Consider the following 15,749-nt stretch of genomic DNA (forward strand, 5'->3'; position numbering starts at 1 on the left):
GAACCCTGCCTTGTGAACTACCATGGGAAAGCATTTTCATTTAATCTACCGTGTTGTGAAATATGGAGTTGGAAATGTATGTAGAACATGAGCCTGGTGAAATAATGTTTATTGCCTATGATGCTGAACTGAAGCCTGCGTTTATGGGTTCTAATCCCACCTTTAACACTGAAAATTGTATGAATTTGATCAAATCACTTACTGGATTATTTAGAGTTAGTAGAATATGGGACAATCGGCAGATGTACTTTCAGCCCTATTTACAGTGTATACATTGTATACTATCTAAATAGGGTGGTCGATGGCTGCCGATTTTTGGCAGCTGTCCAACATCAGCCAAGCTCCAAATAAGACCCCTAGAATCCCTGTGTCTTTGTACTTTCCCCACTTAAAGTACCCCTTGTGTGTATGGATGAGTGTGTTAATTAAATCCAGCTTCTCTAAAACAGGTGAAGCGGAAATCAAAAATGTAATAAAACGACCAGGCACTTGAGAGTGGTTACCTTCCAGGCAGAAAGTGAGTGCTTAATAGCAAAAATGGATACTGAATTGAATAAGTTTAGTAAAACTGGACAAACACATGCAATATGAATGAACGAAGCAATTCCCTATGTGTATGGCCTCTATCTAGTATCTATTGACCAACCAACGTTTCCATACTGGTAAAAGGTCTATGTTGGTAAAAGGCTAAAATAAAAAATAAACTTTTTGTTTAAAAACATGAAAGAAAGCATACAAATATGAGTCCAATGGAAAAGCTATATAGCTGTTGGTTACTAACCAAGTGTGATTCCTTTTACCCAAAAGATTCATAGTCTTCCTTAAACTATATTGTCACTAGTTGCTTCTTCGCTGATAGCTTAAAGCTTCTAACTGACGAGGAGCTTTCCCAGACAGTCTGAACTTTCAGTGAATTTGAGAATTAATCCAAGTATTTCCTCCAAGAGATTCTGAAGTAGATTCTTTCTGCAGACATCATTCCACACTAATGCTTTCAATGAGCCCTTTTTGGCTTCTTTTGGAGACAAACAGTGTTTAATATAAGTTGTATCTAAGGCATAGGTTGAATTAGAATCTGATTTGCACTGGGGAAGTTGATCTAGGAAGATTAAATATAGTCCTGAAGGTCTTGCATTGGGTTTTATCTAACTTTTTTGACAATTAATCTTTGGAGATTAGGGCATTATTTAGGTTTTGTTCTTGAAAGTAATGGTGTCATTGAAGGATTTTACATTTTTTGGCAAGAAGAATAATAGAAAAGTAAGATAAAGAGCCCTGGCTTTTCGGGGGCTTAACTGATGCCTGAATCCCCCTCTTTCTTCAAAAATGCTTCCCAGATATTTAAAGTGAGAGAGACTCTCAATATTATTCCTGCTTTTCTAATGATCTTTATGCCAAAAAATAGTGCGTTAGCTTTTTCTAGATTAACAAAGTTATGGTTCAGTTCACAATAGAGAGCTAAGCCTGTGAGAGAAATCTGAAGGCCTATGCCAGTACTACTTAAAAGTACAATATCGTATCATATTGGAGAACAGTACCACTGTGATTAGCAAGCTTTGGACTATGGGTAGCATTTCAAGACATATCCAAATCCACTATAAAACATTTAATAATACTGAGGTGAGAACACATCCATGCTAAATGCGACAAGATGTAGGATTTTTTTGGAGAAAGGGAGCTTAAGCAAAAACATTTTTTCATCCAGGTGTTAGAATATCAGATGTGCATAGCTTTCAACACTTGCCTTGGGATTCTCCCAAAAATGTACTTTGCTTCATTTTCAAGGTGCTGTGAAGAATTAAGATTTGTGAGACTTCAAGGCAATTGAAAGATTAAAGTCAACAATGCATTTATTTTCTTACAGTGTTTCTTTGCTGATGCTGTGTAATTTCCTGACAACATAAGCAACAGACAGATTCAGCAAGATTCGGCTCAGATAGCCAAAGTGGGAGAGATTAAGGGAAGACATGTTACAAGAGGGAAACAAACACGTAAGAGGAAAAAAGTGGCTGAAGCAGAGCAGAGTGGGACAGACAGTACAGGAAAGAGAGATGGGATGAAAAATGATGGCAAGGCAGGAGCAATAAAGAATGAGTACAGTAGAGACAACAGTGAGTAGGATACGAAGGCAGCACAGGAAGAAGAGACATCACATTGTAGGATTAGATAACACCTAGCGAAAGACACTAAATAGAGGGAGGCCACTGAATAGAAAATTACTTTGTCACACGGAAAAGTGATAGAACCATCTATCTTCACTTAGCATCTCTCTTAATATGCTTGACTCAACTTGTGTAACAAAAGAAGAGGCATGAATCCATTCATCAGCAGAGGGCACATTTATGTCCACAGTGCTTGATATAGGATGTGCTCCTGTTAAATGTGACTTACGTTCTTGCATGCTCTATCCATAAACACTAACACAATAACTTGTAAAGTGCCCACACCTTGTTTTAAATTTTCTAGCGTATGTAGCCAAACAAATAAGTAACTATTCACTACAGGGCATTTTTCTAAGTATAAATCAACATAATCTAATATCATAACTATTGTTAGTACTTTACCATCTCTGAGTACCCTCCCAACCCCCGAGATTTCCATGGCTCAAACGTTCATGTTCTCTGTTGGGTTTTCACACAGAGCATGGCTTGTCAGATTGACCCTGATTCATGGCTTCTGACCTTGTTTCCCTGTTAGGTGACTTGGCCTGCCTACATAAGAGGAACATTCGCAGTGCCTGTTGCCCAACCAACCTTTACTTAAGGGAATTCAAGAGGAGCAACTGTTTGGGTCTGCTCACCCTTTCTCCAGCTACATTTGACCCCTCAGTCTTGCGCCCCGGTTTCTGACTTACCAACAAGACATTCTGCCAAAATCCCATAATAGCTCTTTCTTCGTGGTAAGAGGATTGGCATGCACTAAGTCCCCTTTTTAATAACAACACTTGGGTTTCGCTACGAGTCTTATCATCTTTTTTTTAAATCTGTTTATTGAACGCAAACTGCACACATCAATACAATAGCTGTATGTTATTTTGCAATACATTTACACAATTGTATAATTATTTTCACAGCATTGCCACTACAAGAGGGTAAAAGAGAAAGGGGGGGAGAGGGGAATTGGAAGAAAGCGGGGATATCAGGAAGGGAAAACTTTAACAACTTATCTTAATAATGTGAGAGAGTTAAGGGCGTTGTATAAGGAGGGTGCAGTGATATTTAACATATGAGCTGTTATGAGGGCTGATTGCAGCTTATGGGGATTAGCCAGATACTAACGATGTCCGTTACTAATATAGTAATCGCCTCAGGGGTGTTAAGGGTGTCTGCGGTGTTGACGGGTTGACGGGGCAGGACTATTTTACTTGTTGTGATTGTGTATTACAGGCTTGTCTGAGCGTGTGAGGAGTCATTGGACGCAGGTTAGAAATATCTACCGAGGGAGAGGAAGAGTAGTAGTAATGAGTGTGTTTAAGAGCAAACCAAGGTTGCTGCTGTGCGGTCCTAGCTTCAACAGCGTCAGCTCAGGCTGTGGTGTGCAATGGATCGGGACCTGTTCATGGGGGATACATGTCATCTCTGGCCTCCATTGCAACCACAAATGTGTCCCAGATCTCCGGGCCAGCTAGGATAAGACCTCTATGTTGTAGCAAGTGAAGTGTCTGGGCTTCAGCCTGAGAGCGGCTGTGTAACTCTCGTAGCCATGACGCGTGAGAAGGAGCGTGTGGAGCTTTCCAATGTGTTGCTATCAAGCGTTTATGCACCACGAAAGCCAGGTCGATAAACCTGTGCATGTGTTTGTCTGCTTTAGTACGATGCCTTATGCCGAGTAAGCAGGAATCAGGAGTGGGCACAAGGGTGTGGGATGAGATCTCTGCTGTAACCTCCGTCACGCGTTGCCAGGCCAAGTTTATGGTTTGGCATTTCCAAACCATATGGTAGAAATCAGCTGCTGGTGTAGCGCATCTAGGGCATGTTGGTGTTGTGTGGGGGTAGATTTTTTGGATGCGGGCTGGTAATAAGTATGATTGGTGAAGATAATTAAATTGAGTGTACCGTAGGCGAGGATTGCGGGATATTGATTTGATTGTTGTGAGAGCAGTGATCCAAGTCTTCTGTGGTAGTGGGGTAGGAAGGACAACGTCCCAGCGTGCCTTTGCATTTGGTAGTGTTGTGCATATTCCTTCAAGCAATGCTTTATATAATGTGGTAATAATGCTCTTTGAGCTGCCAATAGTTAATATAGTGGTAAGCAGCGAGAATTCGGGAGGTTCCGAGTCTACTGCGCCCCAGATCTTATTAAGCAATAGTCTTATAGCGTTAAATGTTAGGAAGGCCCCATTTTGCATAGTGCCTGCGGTTACCAGTTCAGCGAAAGTGCGCAACACGGAGCAGGAGTATAGGTCACCCAGTTGGAGCATGTTCAATTCGCGTGTATCATGGTGTATTGACAGGTTTTGAGTATCCGGGAGTTGAAGTAGTGGAAGCAGAGGCGAATAGGGGAAAGATGTGGACTTAGTTTGGACATATCTGCGCCAGCAGAATCGAGCCGCCTCTAGTAATATTAGTCTTGGGGACGTATGGGGGGTGCTAGTTAGTATCGAAAGTAGCAGCCTCTGTGATGGTATATGTGTCTGTAACATCCTGCTTTCGGGCGACGGGGTGTCGCATAGCCATGTAGACAGCCATGATAATTGGGCGGCTGCGTAATATCTTTCGAAATTGGGCATTCCCAATCCGCCCATCTCCTGCAGATGTTGCGTTATTGACAACGCCACTCTACGTCTGTCTTTACCCCAGAGTAAGTCCGTTAGCATTGATTGCAGCTTATTAAAAAAGGAACGCGGTAAACACAGCGGGAGAGCTGTAAAATAATATAGAAACCTTGGAAGGATAAGCATTTTGGCTATTGCCACACGGCCCATTGGAGATAGGGGGAGTGAGCTCCAGAAGGGAATTGAGCCGCGAACGGAGCCAAGGATTCTATCTATGTTTCCTTCTTTTAGATCCATGATAGAGTGATAGATTTGCACGCCCAGGTATTTAAAGGTTGTATGTGACCAGGGCAGTTTGTATTGTGGTAGCGACATATGGTGAGCTACCAGGGACGGAGAAATGGGGAATATGCTTGATTTGGACCAGTTGACATGCAGTCCGGAGGCGATAGCAAAGGAGTCCAGTAACTGCAGGGCCTCAGCCATGTGGGCTGAATGGTCGCGCAGATATATTAAGGTGTCGTCTGCATACATAGAAACGACGTGGTGAGCGTTAGCCTCCGGTATACCCCATATGTGTGCGTAGCTCCGTAGTTTGATCGCTAGTGGCTCCATAGCAATAGCGAACAGCAATGGGGATAAAGGGCAGCCCTGTCTGGTACCTCTGCCTATTGGGAATGCTTCAGAGACAACTCGTCCATTTTTAACTTGGGCAGTGGGCCTAGAGTAGAGCGTCCTATTCCAGTTAATAAAACCGGCACCAAAGCCGAACGCTTTAAGAGTGTGTAGCAAATAGTTCCAACTGAGTGTGTCAAATGCTTTTTCTATATCTAAAGATAGGGCGACTGCTACCGAATTTGTATTACTGTGTATTATGTGTAGAAGTCTTCTAATGTTCAGGAAAGTACTTCTGCCAGGGATAAAGCCTGATTGATCATGGTGTATCAGAGTCGGTAAATAAGGGAGGAGGCGATTTGCGAGAATTTTACCTAATAGTTTGCAGTCTGTGTTCAGCAAGGAGAGCGGCCTGTATGATTTAATATCTAGAGGGTCGCGGCCTGATTTTGGGAGGACGACTATCAGTGCTTCGCACATTGAGTCCGGCAATTGCAATTTATGTTGTGCTTCGTTAAATACTTCTGTAAGTGGATGTAATAATAGGGAAGCATGGGACTTGTAGTATTCTATCGGTAAACTGTCTGAGCCGGGCGTTTTATTGCATGCTATTTGTGATAATGCAAGGCGCACCTCTTCAATAGTAACGGGCCATCTAGAGTGGCGGTGTTGTCAAGGATAAGTTGATTTTGGGGGACCAGGCTTAGTATGTTGATAATGTGTTGCTCTGGAGGTGGTGAAGGGGGCGTATATAGGGTCCGATAATATGTGGAGAAGGCATCATTTATACCTGCTTGGGTATTAACGATTGTGTCAGGATTTAGGCGTATTGCGCCAATGGGTGTTGGTTGTGGTGGTTGCCGAGTTAGCCAAGCTAATAATCTACCAGATCTATCACCTTCGGCGTGTTGTCTGGTCCTATAGTGTCTGTAATCTTGCTTACACAGTCTGTTGTCTGTCTCCTTATGGGAAGCCCTAAGCAGATGTAGTGTTGCTAATGCGGGTTCGCTGTTATAATTTGCATTTTCTGCGTTGCAAAGCTTTATTTCTAAGTCTTGTAGTTCCTTAATGAGTACCTTTCTGACCCTTACCGCAGCCGATAAGCAATGACCCCTTATCACCACTTTGTGAGCGTCCCATTCTATGGCGCGGGAAGAGGTTGTATTTTTGTTTGATAGAAAGTAATCAGTTAAGCTTTTGGAAATATCTTTTTGAAAAGGTGGGTCTAGGAGGGCTTCTGGTTGCATACGCCAGGTTGGTATCCGAGTTTGTATGTGTCCCCATGTCAACGTTAGGCATAGTGGGTTGTGATCTGATATTGTGCGTGCTAAATATTCGGATAAGCATATTTTGTAATTGACGGTAGCGGATACAAAGAATAAGTCTATCCTAGTGTGTAGTTTATGGACTGGGGAGAAGTAAGAATATTCGCGCTGAGTGGGGTGATGCACCCTCCATATATCGCTTATTCCGTTATTTGATGCCCAATGTGCTAGGGATTCTGAAGCACGATTGGCGGGGGCTGCATTGAGTAGGGGAAATGAGCGATCCATGTGAGTGTCTAGGACGCTATTAAAGTCGCCACCCCATATGCTCTCCAATGTAGGGTCGCTAAAGTTGCCAGTAGTGAGCGTGGATAAGAAGTCGCGCTGGTTCGAGTTTGGGGAGTATAGTGCAACCAATGCCAACGGAGACCCGTCTAGGACACCTTCAAGTATTACATATCTACCGTTTGGATCGCATTGCGTGCGGGAGGACGCGAACGGGACACTTGGTGCTATCCAGCTTGCTACTCCACGAGCAAAGGATGAAGTAGTGGTAGCGTATAATTGCCCCTTCAATTTTGTACGTGTGGTGTCCAGGATAGGTTTGGTGAGATGTGTCTCCTGTAGGAATGCTATGTGTATTTGATGTCTTGTGAGAAAGGCGTGAACCCTTTGACGTTTCCGAGGATTTACCATACCCTCAACGTTCCAAGTGAGTATTTAGTATTTTAGGGTTCCCAGGTGTCTGTGAGTGGCCATAGTGGTTTTGTGGGTATTATATGAACGGGGTTGTTCCCATCTGACAACCCGGTATTGACATTATTATGGGACTCAGTCGCTGTAGCTGGCCGACAATCAAGAAACAAGCTGCGAGCAGTATTTTTGTTGCTGCAGTCAGCAACCCTTGTATGTTTGCTGCTGTTTTTATATTCAGCCCTTCTACTATAGCTACGTGCTCCTAATATAAAGGTGCATACTAAAACAATATACATCAAATGAACTAATAACATATAAAAAACAATACCGGAAAAATCCAGTATGGGGTGATTGTCCATATGGAGCAGGGGGGTGCCAGTTGGCATTGGTGCAAAGGTATTGTTCTACCCAGCCCGGGTTTCGCATATTTTAAGGGGCGAAGCGCGTCGGGCGGGGGACACCCGTTGACTGCTAGACCACGTGTAGGAGCCTCACAGAAGCTGCAATGAAACTTTTTAGGCTTCGAGTGAGCTGGATTGATCGTTCTTCAGATGTTGTCTGCTGTACGTGGTGTGAGAAGAGGGCCACATGTGGACTCAGCTGAGTCGGAGTTTAGGACTTGTTCCTGTTCGATTTCCGTTTGCGAAGGTGAGGCGGAGGAGGGAGGATTGACAAAACTGGATGTTGTTCGGAGGAGCCGAGAGCGCTCGGATTTTGCCTGCTCAGGTGAGGGTCTGGCTTCCTGTCTCCTGCGTTGCTTACGGTGCCTCGTTGAGAGAGATCTGTTGTCGATTTGAGTGCTTGCATCTGACGGGTCGGCTAGGCCTTTGGCGTGTAGCCAGGTCCAAGCATCTTCCGGAGTGGTGAAGAAGAAGGAGCGAGATTCAACCTGTACCCGAAGTCTGGCTGGGAACATCAGTGCATATTTGATATCATGTCTACGAAGGCATGCCTTAACACTGTAGAAGGAGTTGCGTTTTTTTTGCACTTCTGCCGTAATGTCAGGATAAGCTGTTATCGTGGCATTTTCGTAGCACACTGGGCCTGATTTGCGGAATAATTGGAGGATTAGGTCTCTGTCTCGATAGTTAAGGAGTCTTATTATAAGGGGGCGTGGTTGCGAACCCGGTGCTGGGGGTTTGCCTGGAATTCTGTGTGCTCTTTCAACTGAGAAGAACTTCGCGATATTATTTTTGAGGATTGTGTCTATAAGCCATTGCTCGATAAACAGTTCTGCGCTTAAGCCCTCAGCACGTTCAGGAAAACCGACCAGGCGTATGTTGTTGCGCCGAGATCTGCCTTCTGCATCTTCAGTTCTGCGCTTTAAGAAATCAACTTCTGTTGATAGTTGCGATAGCTGTAGTTGCAGGTCTTCCATAGCACCTGGTAGAGGCGCCGTGTCTTTTTCGAGTTCGGATACTCTATCGGCTAGTGCGTGTTGATCGGTGCGGAGGATATTGAGGTCCTCTGTTACAGAGCCTATTTTGGCTTCCAAGGTGGTCTTGGTGTCTAGGATGGCTTGCAGAATTTTTTAGAATTATGAAGTGTGTGATTGTAAAGTTAGTTCCAGCTTCTGTAATGTTGATTGCGCACTGGTGTGCGCTTCCGGGTGGGATGTTGTAGTTTGGTCCATTTTGGTGAGGGGTGTTCGATTGGTTTTTGGCTTGACCATTTGAGAGTTGTAACAGTGGCTATGGATGTAGTGTTGCAGTCGGGGCCACAGCGGCTAAAGCTTATCTAATCAAGTATTGTGGTAAGCCGATCGACCGGGGCTCGCGACTGGCGATTTAGCGAGAAAGGAGCAGCTGGAGGCGTTAACTATCTGTTTGAAGAGGCTGCAGTTGGCGGAGTCGGACGGATCCAGATACCGCGTAGTGGAGGAGGCGTAGGTATGGCGTTTCCATATCAGGTGGAGGCATTATTTGTGCTGAACATTTGGGATTGCTTGAAAGAGATGTTTAACTTGTTACGGGACTGCGAGCTGGCGAGTTTCTCCAGGGAGCATCTCTTATATTTTAGTTTGCGCTCCTTGTACTCCAAAGGATGTGTTCACAGTTTATGCTGACCCTGCTGCTTCCCGCTTGCGCCTGTTTCATTGTCTTTGCCAGTACTAGCACATTTGGTGCCCTAGAGGGGGCATAGTGGGGCTTGAGGTAATGTACTCGCTCCGGCGCCACGTTCCTCGGAGCGAAGACGCCTGCGGGAGGACTCGGCAGGCCCTGTGCACGCCGAGCGGCTCCCCTACTGGCCAGCTGGCAGCTTCGGCGCGCACGACGGGGACGCGGCGGCAAGCCCTTACCTCCGTTAAGTGGCGGCTGAGATCGAATGCCGGTTCCGGTGAGCGCGGCTCACAATCAGCTGGGCTGGGCTGCCCGTGAGGCAGGCGCCGATCGCGGCGGCGTACTTTCTTTGACTCGCAGCTCCGGGATTGGAGCTTCTCCGATGTCGCGGGCTTGATCGTTGGTGCAGAAGCACAGGGACCCACGAACGGCTTCCTCACCCTGCCCCAGGGAGGGCTAGGTAATTAACATCAGGATAATTGTACGGGCTGGGCGACGGAGCTGCGGTTTATGCTGCTGCTCCGATCGCCATCTTGGCCACGCCCCCCACAAGTCTTATCATCTTGTCTATTTTGTCAATGTATTATTAGAAAATTACACCAGCAGCACTGTTGACTCCTAGAGGGATTTTCTAACAATGAGGCACACCTGATTAAGACTTCCAATTTTTTGAAATCTCTATGAGACCATACACTTGGAAATAAAGCACTATGCAAATCGTGATAAGATAAGATAAGATAAGATAGCATAACACTCATTGCCATTCCCACAAAAAAACTCAGTGAATTATAACTTATATCTAGGGCCAGAGTAACTTTGACATCAAAACCGGTAAAACCTCATTTTGTTGCATTGATCTGTGGATAAAGTATTATGGTGGTCATTCTGACCTCGGCGGTAAAAGGCGCCTACCGCCGGTCAGAAATCCTCCATAATCCCGCCGCGGTCGCGGAAACCCGCCACGGTCATTCTGACCCGCAGAAGGCAAACCTCCGAAAATCCGACCGCCACAACAGACCGCCAGACCAGCGGTCGGCGGAAAGGTGGAGGTGACCAAACCTCCACCGCCACGCCAACAGAAATACGCCCATCCCATTACGACCCACGAATCCACGCGGCGGTCATTCAAACGCGGTATTCCATTGGCGGGACACACCGGCGCGGTCAGAATACACACCAACGAACAAAACTCACCCACATTGGACGATTTGAATCCCACACACCTGATACACATACACACACCACTCCCACACACACAATACAATATAAAACACCCACCCACATCACCCACAAACCCCTACGCTTACAAAATCGTAAAGAAGGCAAGAGCGAGACACCAGCATCCAAAACATAACAGCCACAGCCACTCAACACCATCACCCACACACTATCCACACACAAAACAACACACACCACCACACTCAACTCACTTAAATACACATACTCCACCCCACACATCATACACACCACCCCATGGCACCCCAAAGACAACCCCGCTTCACAGACGAAGAACTCAGGGTTATGGTGGAGGAAATCGTTCGTGTAGAGCCCCAGCTGTTCGGCACACAGGTCCAATACACCAGCATTGCCCGGAGGACGGAGCTATGGCAGAGGATTGTCGACAGGGTGAACGCAGTGGGACAGCACCCCAGAAATCGGGAAGACATCAGGAAGCGATGGAACGACCTACGGGGGAAGGTGCGTTCCATGGTATCCAGGCACAACATCGCCGTGCAGAAGACTGGCGGAGGACCCCCACCTCCACCCCCACAATTCACATCATGGGAGGAGGAAGTCTTGAACATCCTGCATCCTGACGGCCTCGCAGGAGTCGGCGGAGGAATGGATACTGGTAAGTTGAAGCTTCAATACTGCTTCCCCCCCACCTGCATGCCAAATCAGACCCCAACCCTCACCCCCATCCTCGAACCCCACCCTCACCCCCACCCCCATCCTCACCCCCACCCTCACCCCCACCACCATCCTCACCCCCACCACCATCCTCACCCCCACCACCATCCTCACCCCCACCCCCAGCACACCTATTCCCCGCCAATGTCTCACCATCACAACCCACACATCCCAAAACCTAGGCCTGCATGCGTCCACTAAGCATGGACACCCATCACCAAAGCATGCCCAATGCATATACACATCCCCCCCACAAGCCACCCTCACCAAAGCCCCCACACACGAATGCCAGCACTTGGGGACACGGGAACCCACAGATACACCCATATGGCACACATTGAAACTATAACCATACCTCTATACCCCTGCAGGACCCGACCGTCAACACACCGCGGCGGAGGGGCCAGAATTATCCACACCCCCCACCCAAGAGGCCGTCAGCGATGACAGCAGCTCTGTCGATCTGGACACCGATGACCAGCCCGGACCATCGGGGACCTCTGGACAGTCGGTTCCCCTCACACAGGCACAGGCCACTATAGACCCTAACCCCTCTGGGAACACCAGCACAGCTCCCACCCAGCGGGCCCATGCCTCTGTCTCCAGGGCGCGTCAATCTGCGGTGTGTCTACCACTACAGGGCACCCAGGATAACCCACCACCCCAACAACAACAGGGACCTGGGGGCAGTGGTAGTGGGCACACCGGCCAGGGGGCAGAGGCCCAGGGAAACAGGGCAACTCGGCGGGCAGCTGTGCGACAGGGGGGGGAGGAGAGGCCCAGGGAACCCACTCTCCACGAGGTCCTCACCACCATCATGGGAGCATACAACCGCTCCCAGGAGACGATGGCGACGGTACTGGCCCGGTTCCAGGAGATCCAGGTGCTGCAGGAGGAACACTATCGGGGGTACAGGGAGGACATCCGAGCCATCAACACCACCCTGGTTACCATGGTAGGGCTGCTGCAGGACCTCGTAAACAGCAGGGCGGACACTGAACAACACCCAAGGGCCCCTGCCACTAGCCGGGACCAAGAACAGCCATCCACCTCCGCCGGCGCTAGTGGACAGGAGGCCCCCGCACAGCAGCAGCCCACCAGACCCCCACCTCCTGCAGGAGAAGAACCACCCCGCAAGAGGGCCCTGAGATCTCGCAAGACAGAGTAGGATGTCAAGACCCCCGCCAGCAATGGATACCACCTGATGTCATCCCACTGTCCCACATTGTCACCCTGTCCATCCTCGAACTGCCCATGCTCCATCTCTCCACAGGCCTCTGGACAATGCACCTGTGTGACTGTTACTCTGGACTCTGCCATGGACATTCCTTCACCATAGCCCCCACCCACTTGAAACCACCCATCCCATTTTGAGCACTTCAATAAACACCTATTTTGCACCAAAATATCAGGAGTCTGGCTGTGATTTCAATAGATTGTAATTGACATGACAGTGCAAATATGTCCTTGTACATGGTGAAGTCAACAAACAGCTGCCACAAAGCTGTAGTCCATGGGGAAACGAAGCACAGGACTCGTAGTGGGGACCCCAGATCTGAAATAGGGAGGGAAAAGCCAAAACTCAGTCATCATACACTGGGGCAAATAGACAGGCAGCAGAGATGCTGCAGAGTAGTTAACTTTTACTAAATTATCTTTGAAATGTTACCTGTGTCCTATTGGAAGTACTGTTCAATGATTCTGTCCCTGTTGTCTGTTTCAGCCCCGTCGTCTTCCTCCTCGTCACTCTCCTCAGGTTCCACCGCTGCCACAACACCACCGTCTCGACCATCCTCCTGCAGGAAAGGCACCTGGCGGCGCAAAGCCAGGTTGTGAAGCATGCAGCAGGCCACGATGATGTGACACACCTTCTTAGGTGAGTACATTAGGGATCCACCGGTCATATGCAGGCAGCGAAACCTGGCCTTTAGGAGGCCAAAGGTGCGTTCGATCACCCTCCTAGTACGCCCATGGGCCTCATTGTACCGTTCCTCTGCCCTGGTCCGGGGATTCCTTACTGGGGTCAGTAGCCACGACAGGTTGGGGTACCCAGAGTCCCCCACTAGCCATACACGGTGTCTCTGTAGCTGTTCCATCACGTAAGGGATGCTGCTATTCCTCAGGATGTAGGCGTCATGCACTGACCCTGGGAATTTGGCATTTACATGCGAGATGTACTGGTCAGCCAAACACACCACCTGGATGTTCATTGAATGGTAACTTTTTCTGTTCCTGTACACCTGCTCCCTGTCTCTTGGGGGAACCAAAGCCACATGGGTCCCATCAATGGCACCAATTACGTTGGGAATATGTCCAAGGGCGTAGAAATCACCCTTCACTGTAGCCAGTTCGCCCACCTCAGGGAAAATGATGTAGTTCCTCACGGATTTCATCAGGGCAGTCAACACTCTGGATAACACCTTTGAAAACATGGGCTGAGACATCCCAGAAGCAATTCCCACGGTTGTCTGAAATGACCCACTTGCCAAGAAATGGAGTACTGACATGACCTGCACCAGAGGGGGAATCCCTGTGGGTTGGCGGATGGGGGACATCAGGTCGGGCTCCAGCTGGGCACACAGTTCATGGATAGTGGCACGGTTAAGACGGTAGGTCAGGATAATGTGGCGTTCTTCCATTGTCGACAGGTCCACCAGCGGTCGGTACACGGGAGGATTCATCCGTCTCCTCGCCCAACCCAGCGGACGGTGCCTAGGAAGGACAACATGGAGCACACAGTCAGGCAACCCACAGGTACGTACTCACAGCTAGCACAGTATACGATTCTCTATGCAGTGAATGGCGTGTATGAGTGGCTATGCAAGGCCTAGGCCTGTGTGACGCAGTTGAAATTGAGCCATGTGGGCCCTGGAAATGGCGGCTGCCTGACCTGTGAAGTGTGACAATGGGATGTGAGGTCAATGCGCTGGCGTGGCACACCGCGGCGGGCGGCGGGCCAAGACCGCGGCGCGAAGCCGCATTGGTTAACATTGAAGCCTATGGGTTTCAGGAGCCAATGGCGAAGGGCGCCGGCGGTGGCGGGACGCACCGCCGCGGTACGCACCGCCGCGGACGTGACCGCCATTTTCTATCTACTTATCCACTTGCGACTTGAACTTTCACAGGAGAGGACCTATACTGCAAGTGTTGCTGTGACCTCGGTCTGGAAGGGACAATGGCTGCTGCGACTGGGGAAAGGGCCCCTGCCTTCACTGGAGAGGAGTTGGAGAAACTTGTGGATGGGGTCCTCCCCCAGTATGCGCTACTCTACGGTCCTCCAGACCAACAAGTGAGTTTAATTCTATCTGGATTTGGGGCCACTGGCTGGCTTGGGGGCCTGGCGGGGATGGGGGGCATGTTGGGCATGGCGGGGGGCCTGGCGGGGGGCCTGGCGGGGATGGGGTGCATGTTGGGGCTGGAGGGGGGCCTGGCGGGGATGGGGTGCATGTTGGGGCTGGCGGGGGGCCTGGCGGGGGGCCTGGCGGGGATGGGGGGCATGTTGGGCATGGCGGGGGGCCTGGCGGGGGGCCTGGCGGGGATGGGGGGCATGTTGGGCATGGCGGGGGGCCTGGCGGGGGGCCTGGCGGGGATGGGGTGCATGTTGGGGCTGGAGGGGGGCCTGGCGGGGATGGGGTGCATGTTGGGGCTGGCGGGGGGCCTGGCGGGGGGCCTGGCGGGTATGGGGGGCATGTTGGGCATGGCGGGGGGCCTGGCGGGGGCCTGGCGGGGATGGGGGGCGTTGGGCCACTGGAAAGGAAAATGCTGAGTAACTTGAACGTGGTATTTCTCCCTCCCTGTACGTGTCACATAGGTCCGCGCCCATGAGAAGATCGGGATTTGGCGTGCCATCGCCAAGGAAGTCCGGGGCCTGGGGGTCCACCATCGACGGGGCACCCACTGCCGCAAGAGGTGGGAGGACATCCGCCGCGGGACCAAGAAGACCGCCGAGTCTCTGCTGGGGATGGCCTCCCAACGTAGGCGGGGTGCCTGCCGTCAACTGAGCCCCCTGATGTTCCGGATCCTGGCGGTGGCCTACCCTGATTTGGATGGGCACGTGAGGGCAGCACAGCAGACACAAGGGGGTGAGTAGAAGCATCATCTACTCTGTTGTCGTGCAGTGGAGGTGTCTGGGTGGGGGAGGAGGGCTGTGGGTCCCCCTAGGCCAGGGCGATATCTGTAGGCTGGGCACCCCCGTAAGCCCCTGTGTCCCCAGCCACCACCCTCAGTAGTGTGTCAGTACAGCCATCCCTGGGCCGTGTCATCCATGGGTGCAGTTGACAACTCTAGGCGTGTAGGGCATGTTCCACGGAATGCGTAGCGGACCCCAAGTGCGCAACTTAGTGCAGGGGGCATCTGTGTCTGTCATGTCCGCTAACTGTACCGGAGATCCATGTACTCAATATCCCTTTATTTCTCTGTCCCCCCCCCTTTTTGTTTGTCTTTCTGTGCTTGTGTGCATCAGCATCATCAGGCGGAGGAGAAGTGGCA

This window comes from Pleurodeles waltl, chromosome 5, assembly GCF_031143425.1.
Source record: "Pleurodeles waltl isolate 20211129_DDA chromosome 5, aPleWal1.hap1.20221129, whole genome shotgun sequence".
Taxonomy (NCBI): Eukaryota; Metazoa; Chordata; class Amphibia; order Caudata; family Salamandridae; genus Pleurodeles; species Pleurodeles waltl.